General features: G+C 44.4%; 1 long non-coding RNA gene across 1 annotated transcript in view; it reads left to right on the forward strand.

Moving 5' to 3' along the window:
• Positions 1 to 15975, forward strand: part of LOC145721144 (uncharacterized) — a 58584-nt gene extending 42609 nt beyond the window's left edge. The window contains exons 2-3 of the long non-coding RNA XR_014144608.1: positions 13089 to 13129; positions 15892 to 15975. This is a non-coding gene — a long non-coding RNA (uncharacterized LOC145721144). The remainder of the gene's footprint in view (positions 1 to 13088; positions 13130 to 15891) is intronic.
• Positions 15976 to 17592: the final 1617 nt, after the last annotated feature.

The raw sequence follows: 17592 nt of genomic DNA on the forward strand, positions 1-17592 counted from the left end.
ACCTTCTCATTTTCTCGAAATTCTTAAATCACCGGACCCATCGGAATACCTGGGAATGGTTTGGGCACTTGTGTTATAGACATTTTCACGAAGTCCACCAGGTAGAATAAACAGAGTTTTGCAACCAGATGTTATCTGTAAAATGATGTCTGAGGAGATGTGAATTGTGTATTCTGAGAATACACTTCCGCTGCTCCTACCTGGATTCAAGCCACCGTAATTCATTCATTTGGGGTGACACAGTAGCTTCTACCTGGTCTCCCAACGTCCTTTCGTGCCTTCCTTTCCTTTCTACAGTCTTTTCTCAGCACAGCAGATGGAGTGATCCCATTACAACATCAGCCAGCTCCTTGCTCTTCCCTACTCAGTCCTCCAGTGGATTCACCCTTACTCAGGATAAAACCAAATCCTTACAATGGCTTCCGAGGCCCAGCACAGTCCGATACTCCTCTCCCCCTTTGCTCACCTGGTTCAATCCTCACTGGGCTCATGTCCCTCAAACATGCCAAGCTACCTAAAGCCTTTGCCCTAGAGGCACCCTCCGCCTAGATCCATATGGCTCACTCCCTCACCATTTACAAGCCTTCACTCAGATAAGACTCTCTCGGCGAGGCTTACCTAAAGGCCCCAAAGTTTAAGATGCAACCAACTCCATCCTGCACACCCACTCCCTGTCACCTTGCTTTATTTCCATGTCTCCGTGACACCTTATTTTTTTTTTTTTAATTTCTGATTGTGGTAAAATACACATAACACAAAGTTTGTCATCTTACCCATGTTTTAGTGTGTGTATGGTCATGTTAAGTACATTCACATTGTTGTGTAATCCATCTCCAGGACACTTTTCATCTGTCCGCATTAAACAACAACTCTCCGTCCCCACTCCATCCCTACCCTCAGGCAATCACCATCCTATGCTCCAAAATTTGACTGTTCTAGGTACCTCGTATAAGTGGAATCATGCTGTATTTGTGTTCTTGTGGCTGTCTTATTTCACTTAGCATAATGTCCTCAAGCTTCATCCATATTATAGCCTGTGTCAGAATCTCCTTCCTTTTTAAGGCTGAATAATATTTCATGTATGTCCTTCATTTTGTTTATCCATCAGTGGACTCTTGGGTTGCTTCCACCTTTTGGCTATTGTGAATAACACCAATGAACATGGGTGTATAAATATCTCTTTGAGACACTGCCTTCAATTCTTTGGGGCATATCATATACCCAGGAGTGGAACTGCTGAATGATATGGTAATTCTATTTTTACTTTTTTGAGGACCTGCCATACTGTTTTCCGCAGCAGCTGCACCATTTTACATTCCCGCCACAGCGCACCAGGGTTCCCATTTCTCTACGTTTTTGCCAATACTTGTTATTTTCTGTTTGTTTTTGTCTTTTTCTTTTTGTAGTAGCCATCTTAATAGGTATGAAGTGGTATCTTATTATGGCTTTAATTTGCATTTCCCTAATGATTAGTGCTGTTGAACATCTTTTCATGTGCTTGTTGGACATTTGTATATCTTTGGAGAAATCTCTATTCAAGTTCTTTGCCCATCTTTTAATCTGGTTATTTGGGGGTTTTTGTTGTTGTTGTTGTTGAGTTATAGGAGTTCTTTATATATTCTAGATATTAGCCCCTTATCAGATATATGATTTGCAAAAATTTTCTCCAATTCCACAGGTTGCCTTTTCATTCTGTGGCTTGTGTCCTCTGAGGCACAGAAGTCATTTATTTATTTGTAATGTTTACTGTCTTATTGTCTGTCTCCCCCTCTAGAATGTGAGCTCCAGGAGGGCAAGCCCATGTCTATTTTGCCCACAGCTGTAGTCCCAATGCTCAGAATAGTGCTTGGCACTTAGTGGGATCTCAACAAATATTTGCAGAATAAATGAATGAGTGAATAGACAGATCAGAGATGTGGTCCAGGCCTTTTGCAGTTTCTAAAACCTACATGCATTGGGGAAAAAAATTAAATTATGTAAAATAAAAATTTGAAGCATGACTCATACTTGTTAAAAAGAAAAAAAATGCTCTAAGACAATAATTTATAAGTAGGTTTCCTGAATTAAGGATTTTAAAAAATCCTTCTCTCATATGAGGCTGGTTTCCCAGGCTACCTGTAGCGCATGTCTGCCTCCTTCTTTGGCATCCATTAAAGTGACAACTCTGGGTATGTATGAACACAAACGTGCTCTCGGGCTCCATTTCCCTACCCCAGATTGTTGGCTGTCCTCGTTCCCACCCACCCCTGAATGCCTGGCCCCTCTCCCACATCCTCTTCCCTTTTCTGCACTGCTCCGTATGGCCCTCTCTCAGATTGCAGGGCCCTGGCTGTGCCCCCATATCTGCTTTATGTCCAAGGTCCCAGGCTGCTCTGTCAGGCATTACTTTGCCTCCATTGTTCCGTCGAGGACCACACACATGGGCAGGGCTCAGGTACCCTTCACTCTAAGGAGGCCTGTGGGAATCTGGGAGAAAGGAATGAAAAGGGACAATGATTGAGCAGTCCTTAGGAGGGGGTTGTTAAATGTCAACCCCGATTAATGATAATGGTAATTTAGAATCTGCTTATGGTTTCTATTGTTAGGCTTTGCCAAGAAGTTTCCAACATGGTATTTCAAAGGGTTCCAAGTCTGGCTGAGGCTGCGGACCTGCTTTCGGATGCAGGGTCGTCAGCCGGGCAGGGTGAGTGTGGTTTAAGAGGAGTGCTGTGCCTGACACAGTGTGTCCTGTCATTAAACGTGGGTCCTGTCTGGTCAGGTGAACGTCTTCATTCCTGTTCTGCAGGATCCACCCACCCCCGTGCAGCCACAGAGAGACAGGAAACCCTGATCATTTTCATTACAAAGACAAGTCATTGAGATTGTCCCTTTCCTCTATCCCCTCTTCTAGGTTTCCATAACCACCCAACCAGCCACCCAACAAACAAACAAAAAGAGTAACTACACTTCCCAACTGAGAACAATGGACATTAGTAGTTCTGTTGCCAGAGGGGCACAATGAAGTGGTCAAGGGCAGGTGCACTGGACTCAGGCTGTTGCAGGTCAGATCCTAACCCAGCTGCTTTCCAGCCTTGCTTTCAGCAAAAGTCTGAATCTCTCCAGGATTCACTCTTCAAAAAACAAAACAAAACAAAACAAAACAATGGTGATGATTATAGAACCTATCTTGTAATCAGCTGTGAGAAATAAATGAGATAACACATGTAAAACCCTAAGAATGATTCCTGACACGTGGCAAGTGCTTGGCAGTGTTAGTTATCGCTTTCATTGCACAGTTAGTGTCCTTTAGGACAGGGCTTCTCAGCCTCAGCACTAGTGACAGTTTGGGCCTGATGATTCTTGGTTGTGGGAGGCTGTGTACTGAAGGATGTCTACCTCATCCCTGATCTCTACCTACTCAATGCCAGTAACGATCATCCTTCCTTCCCCGCCCCCATGACTTCCCCACCCCAATTGTGACAATCAAAAATGCCTCCGGACATGAATAAATGTCCCTGAAAAGGGGTGGGGGAAGGGCAGGCAAACTTCTGGTTGAGAACCACTTGCTTTAGAATAAGCCACAAAAGTTATACAAATGTGCGTCTCAATGGCTATGCCCCACTGGGCAAAGGCAGTTTTCCTTAAACTGAAAATTTCAGTACTCCCAGCGGAGCTTTGAAGAGTTACATGTCACAGAAAATGATCCCAGCCCACTTCCCATTGTTGTGGTCCTTGTCAGCCACTTTTAGCACTTCCCTCCAGCTTTCCTCCCTGCCCCCCCCCCCAAAGGGTGGCCATTCCTTAGCTCCCATCTGGCTCAGCTCCCTGCAGGGAGGAAGCAATACGTGCTGCTGTGTCCCTCCCCACACAGTGCACGGCACAGACTAGCTGCTTGATAAAGGTGTATTGAATGAAAGCAAAAGAGGGGGGCGCCTCGGTGGCTCGGTTAAGCGACTGCCTTCGGCTCAGGTCATGATCCTGGAATCCCTGGATCGAATCCCTGGATCGAATCCCTGGATCGAGTCCCTGGATTGAGTCCCGCATCGGGCTCCCTGCTCGGCAGGGAGTCTGCTTCGCCCTCTGACCCTATCCCCTCTCATGTGTTCTTTCTCTCTCATTCTCTCTCTCTCAAATAAATGAATAAAATCTTTAAAAAAAAAAAAAAAGCAAAAGGGGAGTCTGAGCGCTTTAGTTCCGTTTCTTTCTGTTTGGTTTTGGCTCACAGAACAGCATCACCTTTTCAAAAAGCAACAAATTCGGTGCAAAACCAAAACTGAGTGGCAGACCAGGAAAACAAGAGGTAGAGAAACAGCCCCAGCGATGGAAGAAAAAGAGAAATTGACAGAAATCCTCTGACCACGCTCCCCCCACCCTGGGGAAAATGTTACTCTTTTTAGCTAACAATGCATTCCTTTTCCTATTTTATGGTTGTAATGAGCAAGGGAAGAGGAGGAGGGGGATCTTCCCCAGGGGCTTAGAGATCAAGGCAGTTTCCCCCCACTTTCTGGCTGCCAGGAGGAAGGAGGTAAAATAGGATGATGGCCTCAACAGAGTGGGAAAGTCTCCAGAGGAAAATGAGAGTTCAGAGCAGAACTTAGGGGAGAACTCAACAATGGGAATAACGCCTCCAACATCTAGCCTTGAAGCTGAGGTAGAAGAGAAAGGGAAGGGAACATAGGAGAGCCAAGGAAACAGATGGAGATGGTACATGAGAGAGAAAGTCAGGGGTGACCTTGTGGTTCTACTTGCTAAGAATCGATCGTCCTCGTCTTTGTTTTCTCTTGACCACAGTCTGGGCTCAGATCAGGCCATCTGAATCGTGGGTACTTAGCAGTAGACTCTTGGGTGGGAAAAGTCCTAGATGGAAATATTCTACTGGCTTTAAGGGGTGGGGGTAGGAAGGAAATGGATCCAGAGTGAAAGCTAAGTAAACTAAGGGAGAGGATGTCCTCCCTCAGGCCTCCTTCTTGGCCTCTTTCATGAAATCCTTCTCTTCATAGCATCCTGATACCATGGATTTTCTGAGACAAGGGTGTTCTTGTTACTCTCATCCTCCAGAAATTCCATTTCATCCACTCCTTTCCCTGTGCTCTAGCAGAGGAAGCTTTCAGACAGGATTTGGCACTGAACTGCTCAGACAAGGAATTCCCATGAAGAGTTCTTAGAGGGTGAATTTTGTTGATGGGTACCTTGAGCCCATGGGGTGGAATGTTGTAGATGTTGTGTTGACATTGCTGGGAATCTATTCTTTGTAGGAGCTGGTGCTCTTGTTCTTCTGGTGAGCAACTTTATCCACCTGATGGCAACAGTGTTAGAAGCATGACATGGGTCACATGCTGCCATCTTGCATTGGCATTGAGGGTTTCCTGGGTGAGGTTTGGCTCAGTCAGAACTCAGTACTACCAGTTGCCTACGCTGGTGGATGAAGCAAAACCCAACATAAAAATGTGAGATAAGTGTGGTGCCTGAGTGGCTCAGTCGATTGAGCACCGTCTGACTCTTGATTTTGGCTCAGGTCATGATCTTGGGGTCCTGAGATCCAGCCCCGCCTTGGGCTCTCCGCTCAGCACAGAGTCTCTGTGTCCCTCTCCCTCTGCTCCTCCTTGTACACTCTCACTCTCTCTCAAATAAATAAATAAATAAAATCGTTTTTAAAAATGTGAGGTAAGAAATAGGGACCAGGCAGACCACCAGCTTATAGAAGTTAGTATTGAACTGGCCAGGGAAATGGAGACAAGCAGACCGAGATGAGGTGGCTCAGGTGTCTTAGTTTGAACTGCTATAACAAAAATACTATAGACTGTGTGGCTTAGGCAATGAACATTTATCTCTAACAGTCTAGAGGCTGAGAAGTCCCAAGTCAAAGTGCTGGCCAACTCAGTTCCTGGTAAGAGCCCACATCCTGGTTTGTGGATGGATGCCTTTTTGCTGTATCCTCACGCGGCAGAGAAGGATGACGGGTCATGGTGAATGAAGCAAGCTCTTTCATGTCTCTTCTTATAAGGGCACTAATACCATCATGAGGACTCCAGCTTCATGGCCTAATTGCTTCCTAAAGGCCTTATCTCCAAATACCATCCCTTTGGGGACTAGGACTTCAACGTATGGATTTAGGGGTACCCAAACATGCATTCCCTAACACTTGGGTCACTGTCTATCAGAGTACTCAGCTTGAAGTTTCAGGAGCAAATAAGAGTACTCCATTATTAATGATCTCCACCAACCAGTGGATGAAGAAGATGATATTTGGCCAGGTGTCTGGGACTTTGGGGAAGGTACTATGCTAAAGGTTATCAGGGTCCTGGTCATAGACCTTGCAAACGAGAAGGGTGACCATGCCAGAGCCCATGTCCCCCACACAAAGTCAGCAGGAGACCCTGACACATAACACCTTTACATGCCCTGGATATCTTCCCATGAGGGAGTTTTGGTGGCTATTCAGACAACCTTAGCTGCCTTATCATGATGGAGCCTGTCATCTACTTCGTCCTTTCTGTGGCCCTGGCCTGCTCCAAACTGATTAAAGACAAAGTTGTCTGACGATCTAGCCAAAAGGACTTGAGCAAGCATTATTTCATGGTCCTTGGCTTCTAATCATCCTGGATGACATGACGAACAAATCAACTACCTGTAGCTTCATTGCGATGTCTGGAGATCTGGTCCAGCTACAGCTTGCTGCTCCATCATGAGTGGTGGTGGGTCCGGTGCCACGCTCATCACTGAACACCGCCCGGAACTCGGCACCCACATGATTGCCATGCTGCACAGTTTAGACAGGCAAGGCTCCCCTCCATGGGAAAATTTATTTTTATTTTTCACTCCCCTGAAAGCAGGAGGAGAACAAGAGAATCGCAATCGTACATTTTTTTCTGCTTATCACGCACTCGAAGAATGGCACGTGGGCCGGAAGCTGTAGCCACTGCCTCTGAGTCCACAGATCCTCAGACTCTGCAGCTCTTGAACTTCATTTCTTCTTCTAATTGTTTTTGCCCGTGTTTGGTTAGAAGCTTCTGAAGGGCAAAAGAGTGTCTGGTCCATCCAGTTAACTGTCACTATACCTAGAAGAGTGTTCCAGCCTGGCCAGTGACTCAGTGATCACAGGCTGTTTAAAAGAAAAAAAGCTTTGCGGACTTGTCAACTTTACAGATACCTCTCATGCTCTTCATTTCTCAAACATGACACATGGGTGGAGTGGGCTTGAAAGAAGGAGAAATTTCAGTGGTATCAGGACAGCAATTTTTCAGGGCTCCATTTTGTTCCGTGGCTCACTTTTCCTGTTGTCAGAACTGAAGAAGCACCAGCTACACATACATCAAGATAAGAACTGCGCTTCCATTAATGAAAGGGGAGGGTTCACTCGGAATCAAGGAGTTCTTTACATTGCAAATGGTAAAAGGGAATTTGTTTGAAGGTCTTATCTGGCTTTTGATCATCTGGACAGGCTTACAGAAGGAGAAAATTTGTTTATTTTAAGGACAAAAATTGCTTTTTCATTGCATCAAATATGTGTTGTAGCTGCTCAGACACACTGTCCGGAGAGTCAAGCAGGGTGAGCCTGTTCTTCCCAGGTGGGCAAAACAGTCAGTATACTGACTAAAAAAACCAGCAGCAACTGTACTGAATGCAAGCAGTTTGTGAAAGTCAAGAAGACTTTCAAAATCCCCATCTGACTGCCTCAGTGAACAGCATCCTACAATAACCAGAGGTTAACACAGTGAATAAGCAAGTGTCCACTTGCATTAAGAGAAACAGAACAGGAAAACAGACAGAACCATGCTCATCTGGTTCCTCTTTTCCAGTGTGGGACCGAGACTCCAAGAGAGAACAAAGCTCACCTAGACCGCCAGGGCCAAACCAGCAGTCATCTGACGCATCCGCTCGCTGCACTACTTCTATTAACTTATTATGGCCATGCAGATACCTCTCTCTGGCTCCCTCTGAGCTCAAACTCCTGCACTTAGCCCCGGTCTGCCGACGACCCAGTGCTGTAATGACCTCTGACTGCCACCCTGTCTCATTAAAGCACTTCTACGCAGAAGACCGCGTCTTTGCCTCCTGATTCTTACCATAGTGTTTTGCAGATGCAAATAAACTTTCACTGGGCAAATGAATGAGTGAATGAATGGGCTTCTATTAGTATTCCCGAGTGTAAATATCACCACAAGCTGTTGTCTTTGTGGACATGAGAGGAAAAATTTGAATCCCCAGGGCAGCTTCAACTCCTAGGCCGATATCCACTAGGGAAATATACTATACGCCAAGGATGCCCTTCATATATAAATGTCTAGCTAGTCCCGGTCAGATCAGCCTTTCCTCTCATCCCAACCAGCCTTATTTTTATAACCTCCAATAATCTCTTTGCTCCTGCCTCTCTTCCATTCCTACACTCAACCCTCTCCTCTCTTCAGTCACCTATATCCCTTTACATCCTTCATCAGATGTAGTTTTTTCTATGGCAAGGAAGAAAACCCAATCCAAATGGCATAACTGGAAGAGAATCGGTCTATTGCTCATGCAACTGAAAATCTAGTGCTGGCCCAGCTTCAGGCATGGAGCCCAGAGGGTATCATGAAGACCCAGTTTCTCTCGCTATAAATTGTGCGCTCCACTATGTTGTCCATATTCTCTGATAGGCTCTCCCCTCAAGGCTGTAAAGTGTCTGTTGCCACTCCAGCTTATATCCTTCTCAGTTCTAGTCTAGCATTAAAGAAAGGGTCTTGGAATGCCCCAGTGGCTCATTCGGTTAAACATTGGACTCTTGGTTTTGGCTTATGTCATGATCTCGGGGTCATGAGATCAAGCCCCACGTGGGGCTCCACGGTCAGCACAGAGTCTGCTTAAGATTCCCTCTTCCTCTGCCCCACCACCCCGTGGCTCTCTTTCTCTCTAATATTAATAAATAAATCTTTAAAAGAAAGGAAGGAAGGAAGGAGGGAGGGAGGGAGGGAGGGAGGGAGGGAGGGAAGGAAGGAAGGAAGGAAGGAAGGAAGGAAGGAAGGAAGGAAGGATGGAAGGGTCCTCTCCCTCAGTAGCTCAATAATGAATCCCAGAATTGAGCTTCCCTAGCTCTGACATGAGTACAGTGCATACCCATGTACAAGCCATTACGCCCGGGGGTGAAATACAATGTGTAAGATTCTGGACCCAGCCTCACATTCCAGTGCTGGGCTCAGTGGAGTCAACTGAACACTAAGCACTTGAGCCAAACATTGAATAAGGGTGGTTTCCCCAAAACAAATTCAGGACATTCTCACGTCAAGAAGTAGGTATGAATGTCAGGTGGCAAAGACAACAAACTCTCACCACCACCCTAAACTTGCTTTCTGGTTTTCTTGTCTTCTCCCGTGTCTCTGCACCCACATGACTCCCTACATTCTCTCGCTTTCTCTTTCCTTCTCTACTGGTAGCTCTATTAATACCTCAGTCCCTTCGTCAAACACACAGCAGTTCATGTTGTCCCTGGCAGCTCTCTGCCTCTTCAGCCATGTTTCTTCTCCTGCCTCCCCGCCAATTTCCACCAAAATTGAACTCACCACTATCATCTGCAAGAATTAGAGTACCTGCTGGTGGTAAGCCTCGTACCAGAGCTGTAACTTTGGCTGGAGCTGTTTGCTTTCTCTAGTGAGCACAGAAATCTCCCTCATTCTTCATCAGCTTTTTCCTTCTGTTGCTACAACCCCATCAAAACCAAATATACCCAGGGTCCCCCCATCCATCTCAGGAAATAAAACTAACCACTTTCCTCCAGCCTTGGCAGCATGCCTGCCCCCACCCTTCTCCTCCCCGTTTCCCCACCACACTGTCACCCCATCTCAGCCCCTCCAGCCTTAGACTCTCCCCACCCATCTCTGCTTTCTTTCACCAAACTCGCTTCTCACCTCCCTGAAGCTCTGTTTCTGGAGCTGCCTCCTTTCACCACCCTCTCAAAGATTTCCTCATAATCAAAATATTTGCGTCTTCTCTCTCCCTCGCCTTCTACATCCAAATCGCCCTGCATACCTTGCGAACAGATGAACCGACAGTGCAGGTGTCCCTTAGTTCCCTCTGCTACTCTCCGGTCCTTTCACCATGAAGAGTTCTCTCATGGTTCACCCTCTCCCTTGTTCCAGTCTCACCTTCCTTCATTCTGTCCTTCCGTGCAATGCTCAGAGTTCACTTGTGAAACACTCCCCTTCTCTAACAACTCTTCATGGTGAGCTGCGGGACAAAAGTGACATGCACCAGCTTTGAACTCAGGATGCTCTTCACGTGCCCTCATCTGTGGTCTTAACCCAACAGATACCCTGTGCTCCAGTTGCACCTCCCTGCACGTGCTCATCCTGATGGCTCCACCTGGCATAATGTCTCATCCTCCCTTCTGCCACTCCCACAACTAGAAAATTCCTAATCTTTCTTTGAGGACCCCATCAGTCATCTCCAACAATTTGACCCCTGCCCCCCAGGACCTTCATCCCACCTTCAAGCAGGATTAAGCCCTTCCTGACTGTACTCCTCTAACATCATCCCTTTGATTTGTAACTGAGTATCAGTGATTGTCTTAGAGTTCCAGACTGTGAACGCTGTGAGGGCTACCGCCATGCATCACTCAACTCTGTCTCATGCCTTGCACGGCGCCTAGCACACACTGCAAGCAAGATCTTCTCCGCGCCTCTGTTCTTGAAGCTTCATCTACTGTGTGTCTCTTTCGTCCCACAAACCATTGTCTCTCTATTGACTCCTCTGCCCCCTATTTCTGGCTCAGCCAAGAGCGAGAATCCACAGAGCCCTCCACACTTCCTCCCATACATCTTTTCTCTGGAAAATCAATTCTGCTTCCAGGAGCTCCCTCTCAGGCTTTGATCTCGACTTCTTCACATCACGTTCTGCTTCCTCCACCTGTGCACAACTTCATCCTCCTCCCAAGTATGTATTATTGGCTCAATATTTTCATTGAATAAATATCCATTGTCCCTAGAGGTCTTGCTATCACATGGAGCAATGCATTGCTCCCTTATGGTCCCCCTCATGTCCCCTTGTGACAGGAGATCTCCAGTGAGGTGACTTTTCACTGTTCTAGTCATCCTGCTTTCTTTGTTTGCTTGTTTTATAGCAATCTCTCCAAAATCTATCCCTCCCCCTCCATATGTGTAGCTAAGTATTTCATTTATCCCTTGACCATGAACCATATGTAAACTAAGATTAAGGGGACTATATAATTTACCATCCAAGCCAGGACACCTGGACAGTGAACAAGAGAGCTAGTAATTAGTTTCAGCAGGTATAAACTGGGACCTTCCCTGGCCAATCAGCACATGTGGCCTCCCTCTTACTTGACACCCCCTCTTCCTTCTCCATTCCCCCGCAAGCAGGATCCACTGCTTTGAATGCTCCACTGATATCTGAGCATGCCAGCATCATCATCTCCTTTCTCTTTATTCCAGCCTCAATATTTCCCCAGCCTTTAGCATCAAATTCATTCTCCTCTTCCTATAGTTTGCTGAAAGTCTACTTGATCCAAATTCTTTGTTCCATCCAATATCAAGCAGCCAAGGGTGACTTTTTTCTTCATTCATTTTCCTCTCGGTTTCTTCTTCGGGCAGTCCCCACCTAGAAGAATCACCTCCCCTTCACAGTTCCAATTTACTTTTCTCCTCCTAATTAAAACCCAACTTGAAGTTCAGGTTACCTTTGCCTGGAATGATGGTGAAGAATCAGGGGAGAAAATATTCCTATCCAAAGCCAAACACTGACCTCCCCATTTATTTGCATCCTTCATTATTTACAAGAGAGAAACACAGAGAAAATAAAGAGGGGAGGTGGAAATCATGGTGTTTATCCACAAAATCTCTTTCACATTTTATCCTGTAAGTACCTTGCACTTAGGACTCAATGCTTTCTGCAGTTCAAACCCTAGCACATGCATACCTCGACAATAACAGTATCAAAGATATTAAGGGCTTGCTCAAGTAATTATTAAATGCACTTTGGGGGGCAGCTTCTGCTTGCCTCAACATAAATTTGCCCAAAACGGTACTTAGAAGCTCATAGCTACAAGGAAAAAAATATTGATAATTTTCTGTTCTCAGAAGCATTTTTCAATTTAACAAATGTTTTTAGTCAGGAAAGCATGAGCACACTTACAGATGGGTGCTCATTCTGACATGTGCCTGAACACTTCTCACCTTCCAGCTGAAGTTGCTCCCTCTTCTGGTCAGCACTGAGGGAAAGTGCAGAGGAAGGACCTCTCTCCCTTCCCTGGGAGGGCGCTGAGGTGGAGAGTGAGAAAGACAGTTGGTCTCACTTTGGCAAGACAAACACAAAGATGGGAGATAGGCTCCACTCAATTATCACATTTGGTTTAATCAGCTTTGTGAGGCTTTCATTCTAATCAGAGAGTCTGAAAATGCCCACCATCAGTCTCAGCAACTCCAGGGAGGGAGAACAATCACTTCCTTTCTCATCAAAGCCTGCAACCCTGCCAGGCACCATGGCTGGAGTGCGAGGCCCACCCCACTCCCTGTCAGCCCGACACCGGGGAGACCTGCCAAGCTGAAAAGGAAGGGGACGGCAGTTCGGGTCATTACAGCGCGCTGCCAAAAAGTGCTCAGAAAATGGACAATTAATTTCGGCTGTCAAAACAGATACTAGAGGAGCCCAGTTAGATTTCAAGCATTTTTTCTCTCCCAGCAAATCCAAGGCTTTGTCGGTGATAAGAGATGGAGCAGATTCTGGGGATGTTTGTGAGACAATATTACACAGTGGTTAAGATTGCTGTGGACTTTGAGATCAGATTGCCTGGTATGGGTCCCAGCTTTGCTTTTTTTGTTTGTTTGTTTGTTTTTCTGGCTGTATCCACAGGCATTTTATTTGACCTCTCTGAACCTCAGTTTTCCTGTCTGTATGTTGGGAATAGTACAGTAGAGAGGAGGAAATGGGGGAGGCACAGCAAGTATGGAAAGCACTAGGCATTGCTTCTGTCCCAGAGCAAGGGTCTCTCATGGTTGCTGTTTTTTATGATTGTTGGTAGTGGTGATATTATCATGCAAAACCTCCTGCTTCTCTTGAAAGGTAATAGGTTTCCTTTGTTTGCTCGCTCTTCCTGAATGATTACTGGTTTGCCCAAATTTCAGAAAATTTTCTGAAGATCGGTGCCTCTGGGGAACCCTCACTGGTAAGCAAGGATTTATTGACTCAGTAAAAATGTTCCACGTGAATGTAAAACCTCAAAGAAAAGAGAAATATTTTTTGTTGTTGTTCTCCCCCAGCGAGGTTGTAGTGTAGATGACACATACATAAGTAAAATGGAATTTGAAAAGCAAGAGGTAGAGTATTTTGAAAAATTAAAAGTTTCTTATAAATCTTCATGAAAATGCATCTGTGTCAACACAATAAAAAAAATATCCCAGCCTACTGGTTTTCATCTTCCAGCCCTGGGTCAGCACTAACACATTAACCCTTCCACTGCGATCCAGTAGATGAGAAACCCATTGCCACTGCTCTTTAGGGCACATAAGTGAACACGCTTCCCTCACCTCCCATGGCAAACGCTTTGGCCCCGCATAAGATCATAATTTTCCAGATATCAAGAAAGCAATATCTTTTCTTTTTTTAAGTAGGCACAACACCCGGCGTGGAGCCCAACACGGGGCTTGAACTCACAACCCTGAGCTCCAGACCTGAGCTGAAATCAAGAGTCAGACACTTAACTGAGTGAGCCTCCCAGGTGCCCCAAGAAAGCAATATCATAACTGCACATCGTACAACACCACTTAATGATATTCAAGATAAATCTTCTCCATAATTGAGAAAAATAGGCAAATTTTTCTGGATTTTTGGTTTTGGGTTTTTTTTTTTTTTGAAACCTCACCCTACGTTGCTGGCTCCTCTCCTTCTCTATTTGCATTAACATGTCCCATACTATTAGGGAGAGTTCATGCAACACTGTCTTTTATTTTATTCTGTTTTTTTCTATTTATTATTTTTATTTTTTTAATTAATTCAGTTGTAGTTATATTAGTTTCAGGTGTACAATATAGTGATTCATCAATTCTATACATTACTCAGTGCCGGTCATAAGTGTATTTTTGATCCCCTTCATCTATTTCACCCATCGCCTCCCCCACCCCCTGGCAACCACCAGTTTGTTCTCCGTAGTTCAGAGTCTATTTTTTGGTTTGTCTCTTTCTTCTTTGTTCGTGTGTTTTGTTTCTTAAATTCCACATATGAGTGAAATCATATGGTACTTGTCTCTGACTTTTTTGACTTAGCATTAAACCCTCTAGATCCATCTATGTTGTCGCAAATGGCAAGAGTTCATTCTGTTTTATGGCTGAGTAATATTCCAATGTGTGTGTGTGTGTGTGTGTGTGTGTCTGTGTATCTATATACCACATCTTTATCTGTCCATCTATCCATGGACACTTGGGCTGCTTCCATAATTTGGCTATTGTAAATAATGCTGCAATAAACATATGGGTGCATGTATCTTTTTGTAATCACACTTTGCACACTAACTTGGCAACCCACCTCACCGATGTGAGAGATTACAAATCAGGGTGAATGGCTCACTAAAAACTCAAGGGAATGTCACTTTTGTGTGAAGGAGCTCTACTTTCTCCTCCTCAGCCTGATACTCAAATCTCTAATGATACTTCCCATATTGTGCTGCAATGATTTTAGCAAGTCTTCTCTTTTACAAAGACTTTCCTATTTAAGTCTGTATTCTGAGTGCCAACCACAGCACCTAGCAAATGATAGATGTCCCAAAAGTCACAACTCCTTAATGAATGAACGATGTCCCTTACTAGAGGCTCATTTGAACTATCATTTCTATCACCAGTCAAAAATTAATGTAACTTTCAAAAATCTATCCAAAAAATATAATAATAATGATAACATTAATTAACTTTCTACATACTAGGTCATTTGTTAAGCTTGAGAAATCTCTGTAAGAGAGCTAAATATATGTGTGTGTGTGTCTCTATATTTTAGCTTTATCTATGGTCCACACTTGCAGACCACACATACTCTCAAAAGAAGCTGTGTAATTTGGTGCCATGACCCAGTCATAGACCACTCCACATCCACAGAGCCTGAACTGGCTTCTGAGTGTCTTCCCGAGCATACTTTTTAGAAGACATATTTGTTCTGTAATCTACCTTTAGGAAGCAAAATAATACATGAGGTTATTGGGCACTCAAGGCTTGGTCCATGAAAGGAACTCAACTGTTAACATTCATGTAGTTTACCATTTTGCCCATCTGCGGAATAAAGATCAGTGTTAAATAATGAACAATGAAGAATGTTTTAGGTGTGAGGCAAAAGATATCATTTGAACGGCACGGCTTCACAAAACCCCACTGGAAACATCCAAGTAGTGAAATATTGCTTTTGGTTTTGTTTTTTATCACAGAAAATATCACAAATATCATGATGCTAGGGGCGCCTGGGTGGCTCAGTCGTTAAGCGTCTGCCTTCGGCTCAGGTCATGATCCCAGGGTCCTGGGATCGAGCCCCACATCGGGCTCTCTGTTCAGTGGGGAGCCTGCTTCTCCCTCTCCCACTCTGCCTGCTTGTGTCCCCTCTCTCATTGTCTCTCTCTGTCAAATAAATAAATAAAATCTTTAAAAAAAAACAAAAACAAATATCATGATGCTATATAGTTGACTCTTAAAAAATGGGTTTGATCTTCATGGGTCCACTTACATGTGGATTTTTTCTGATGATACAGCACTGTAAATATGTTTTCTCTTCCTTATGATTTTCTTAATAACATTTTCTTTTGTCTAGCTTACTTTATTGTAAGAATACAGTAGATAATACATACAACATACAAAATACATGTTAATCATCAGCACCCCTAACCAGTGGATTGTTCAAGAGTCAACTGTAATTTCTTGGAATAACCTGATCTTTTCCTCTATCTCATTAAAGATGTTTGATCTGGAGGCTAAGGAGGTTTCAGTTCTTCACTGTGGTGAGCCTGACTAGTTCTTACCTCTATCCACTGATTAAGAGCCCAGGTCAGCACTTCATTTCAGTCAGAGTAAGTATGGTTTTATGCCTACAACTAACATGAGTTTTTACTTATTTTCCATCACTGATAAATGACAATGAAAGTGATATTCTTGTGACACATACCATGAGATTGCCTAGAATAAACTAATTTATAGCACTTAGGGGGACCAGAGCCCACACTGAAATTGTGGACCACATTGGGGTAAACAGAAGAGTCTGCTCTTGTACAGAAGTGAGGCTGCTGTAGGCTTTGGCTGCCCCGGGCCCAATATCTCAGCACACCTTAATCCTTAAGGGCCCATAGATTGCAGAGCTCAGAGTTATAAGACTATGCAGTGTATTATATATACACAGGGAATCTATAAAGATACAGAATATTACTGTATACACAATAATGGGATTATTTATACCTCTGTAAGTATCTTAATCTAGATACACATACAGCCTAACAAGAACACCTGCAGGAGGAAAACTAAGATCCAGATGGTATCTTCTACCTTCTACCTCCCACCTTCTCCCAGGAGGAGGGGTTCCTAATCTGCTTGGTCAAAGTTACCATTTGCCTTACTGGTCAACACTTCCCTTAATATGCACTTTCAGTTTAACCTTTGTTTCTACACTGAAGTCCCTAGATCAGAGTGTGCTATATAGATCCCAGACATTTCCTGGAGGGAGAGCGAGAAAGGCTTGTCTTCCGAGCTTCAGCATGTTTCTCCAGTCAAGCTTTTACTGGCGGTCCTGTGCTTCTCCACCATCACTTTAGGGACACTTGTTTTCCCTTAGAGCTAACTGTGCTCTCTGTGAGGAGCTCTCAGGGTTAGGACACCTTCAGGGAAGAGGAGGTGTAAGTGATAAGATTGGGTCCATGCCTTAAAACCCTAGGCTAGTTGTTGCCTAACCAAAAAACGATCATATGCTTTATTGAGTAAGACTACATTTCCTAGTCTCCTTGGAAGCCACGTGTGGGTGTGTTCTGGCCAATGAAAAATCAAGAGAAATGTTGTTTGGGACTTCTGGGAAGGCTGCTTAAAGGGAGCTCATCCAGCTGGGAGAAGCCCTTTTTTTCCCTTCTAGCTTTCTTCTTTCTTTTGGCCTGCGGCTGGGATGTGATGGTTGAACTTCAACTGTCATCTTGGACCATGAAGTAACTTTGAATATGAAAGCTATGCACTAGAATGGTGGAGCAGATAGGAATCTCAGGCTCTGAAGACACTGTGGGACACTTATTAAGCCCTGGACTGCCTATCATTGAACTTTTTCCTTTTGTGTGTGGAAACTGAACTTTTTAAATTTAAGCTACTCTTATCCTGGAGGTTTCTGTTAAATGAAACTGAGCAAAGGCCTAAGTGATATTACCCATCTTTTATTGTCAAAACTTTATCTCTAATTGCAAATGGTTAAAATGACTGACTCTTCAACCACCATTACTACCACTATTGTCGATAACATTATACAACTAGGAGAGAACCAAATTTCTCCACCAGCCACAAAAGCCACCAACATTCCAGCCAGAGTTAGCAAAATTGCTGCCCTAATGATGTCTCCCTCACATTCTTGAGTTTCTAGGGGAGGTACGAATTCCTTGCTACTTCCCTGCTAGAGAACAAGGGTGGACCT

Source organism: Leptonychotes weddellii, chromosome 4 (genome assembly GCF_054177405.1).
Source record: "Leptonychotes weddellii isolate Sample4059 chromosome 4, ASM5417740v2, whole genome shotgun sequence".
Taxonomy (NCBI): domain Eukaryota; kingdom Metazoa; phylum Chordata; class Mammalia; order Carnivora; family Phocidae; genus Leptonychotes; species Leptonychotes weddellii.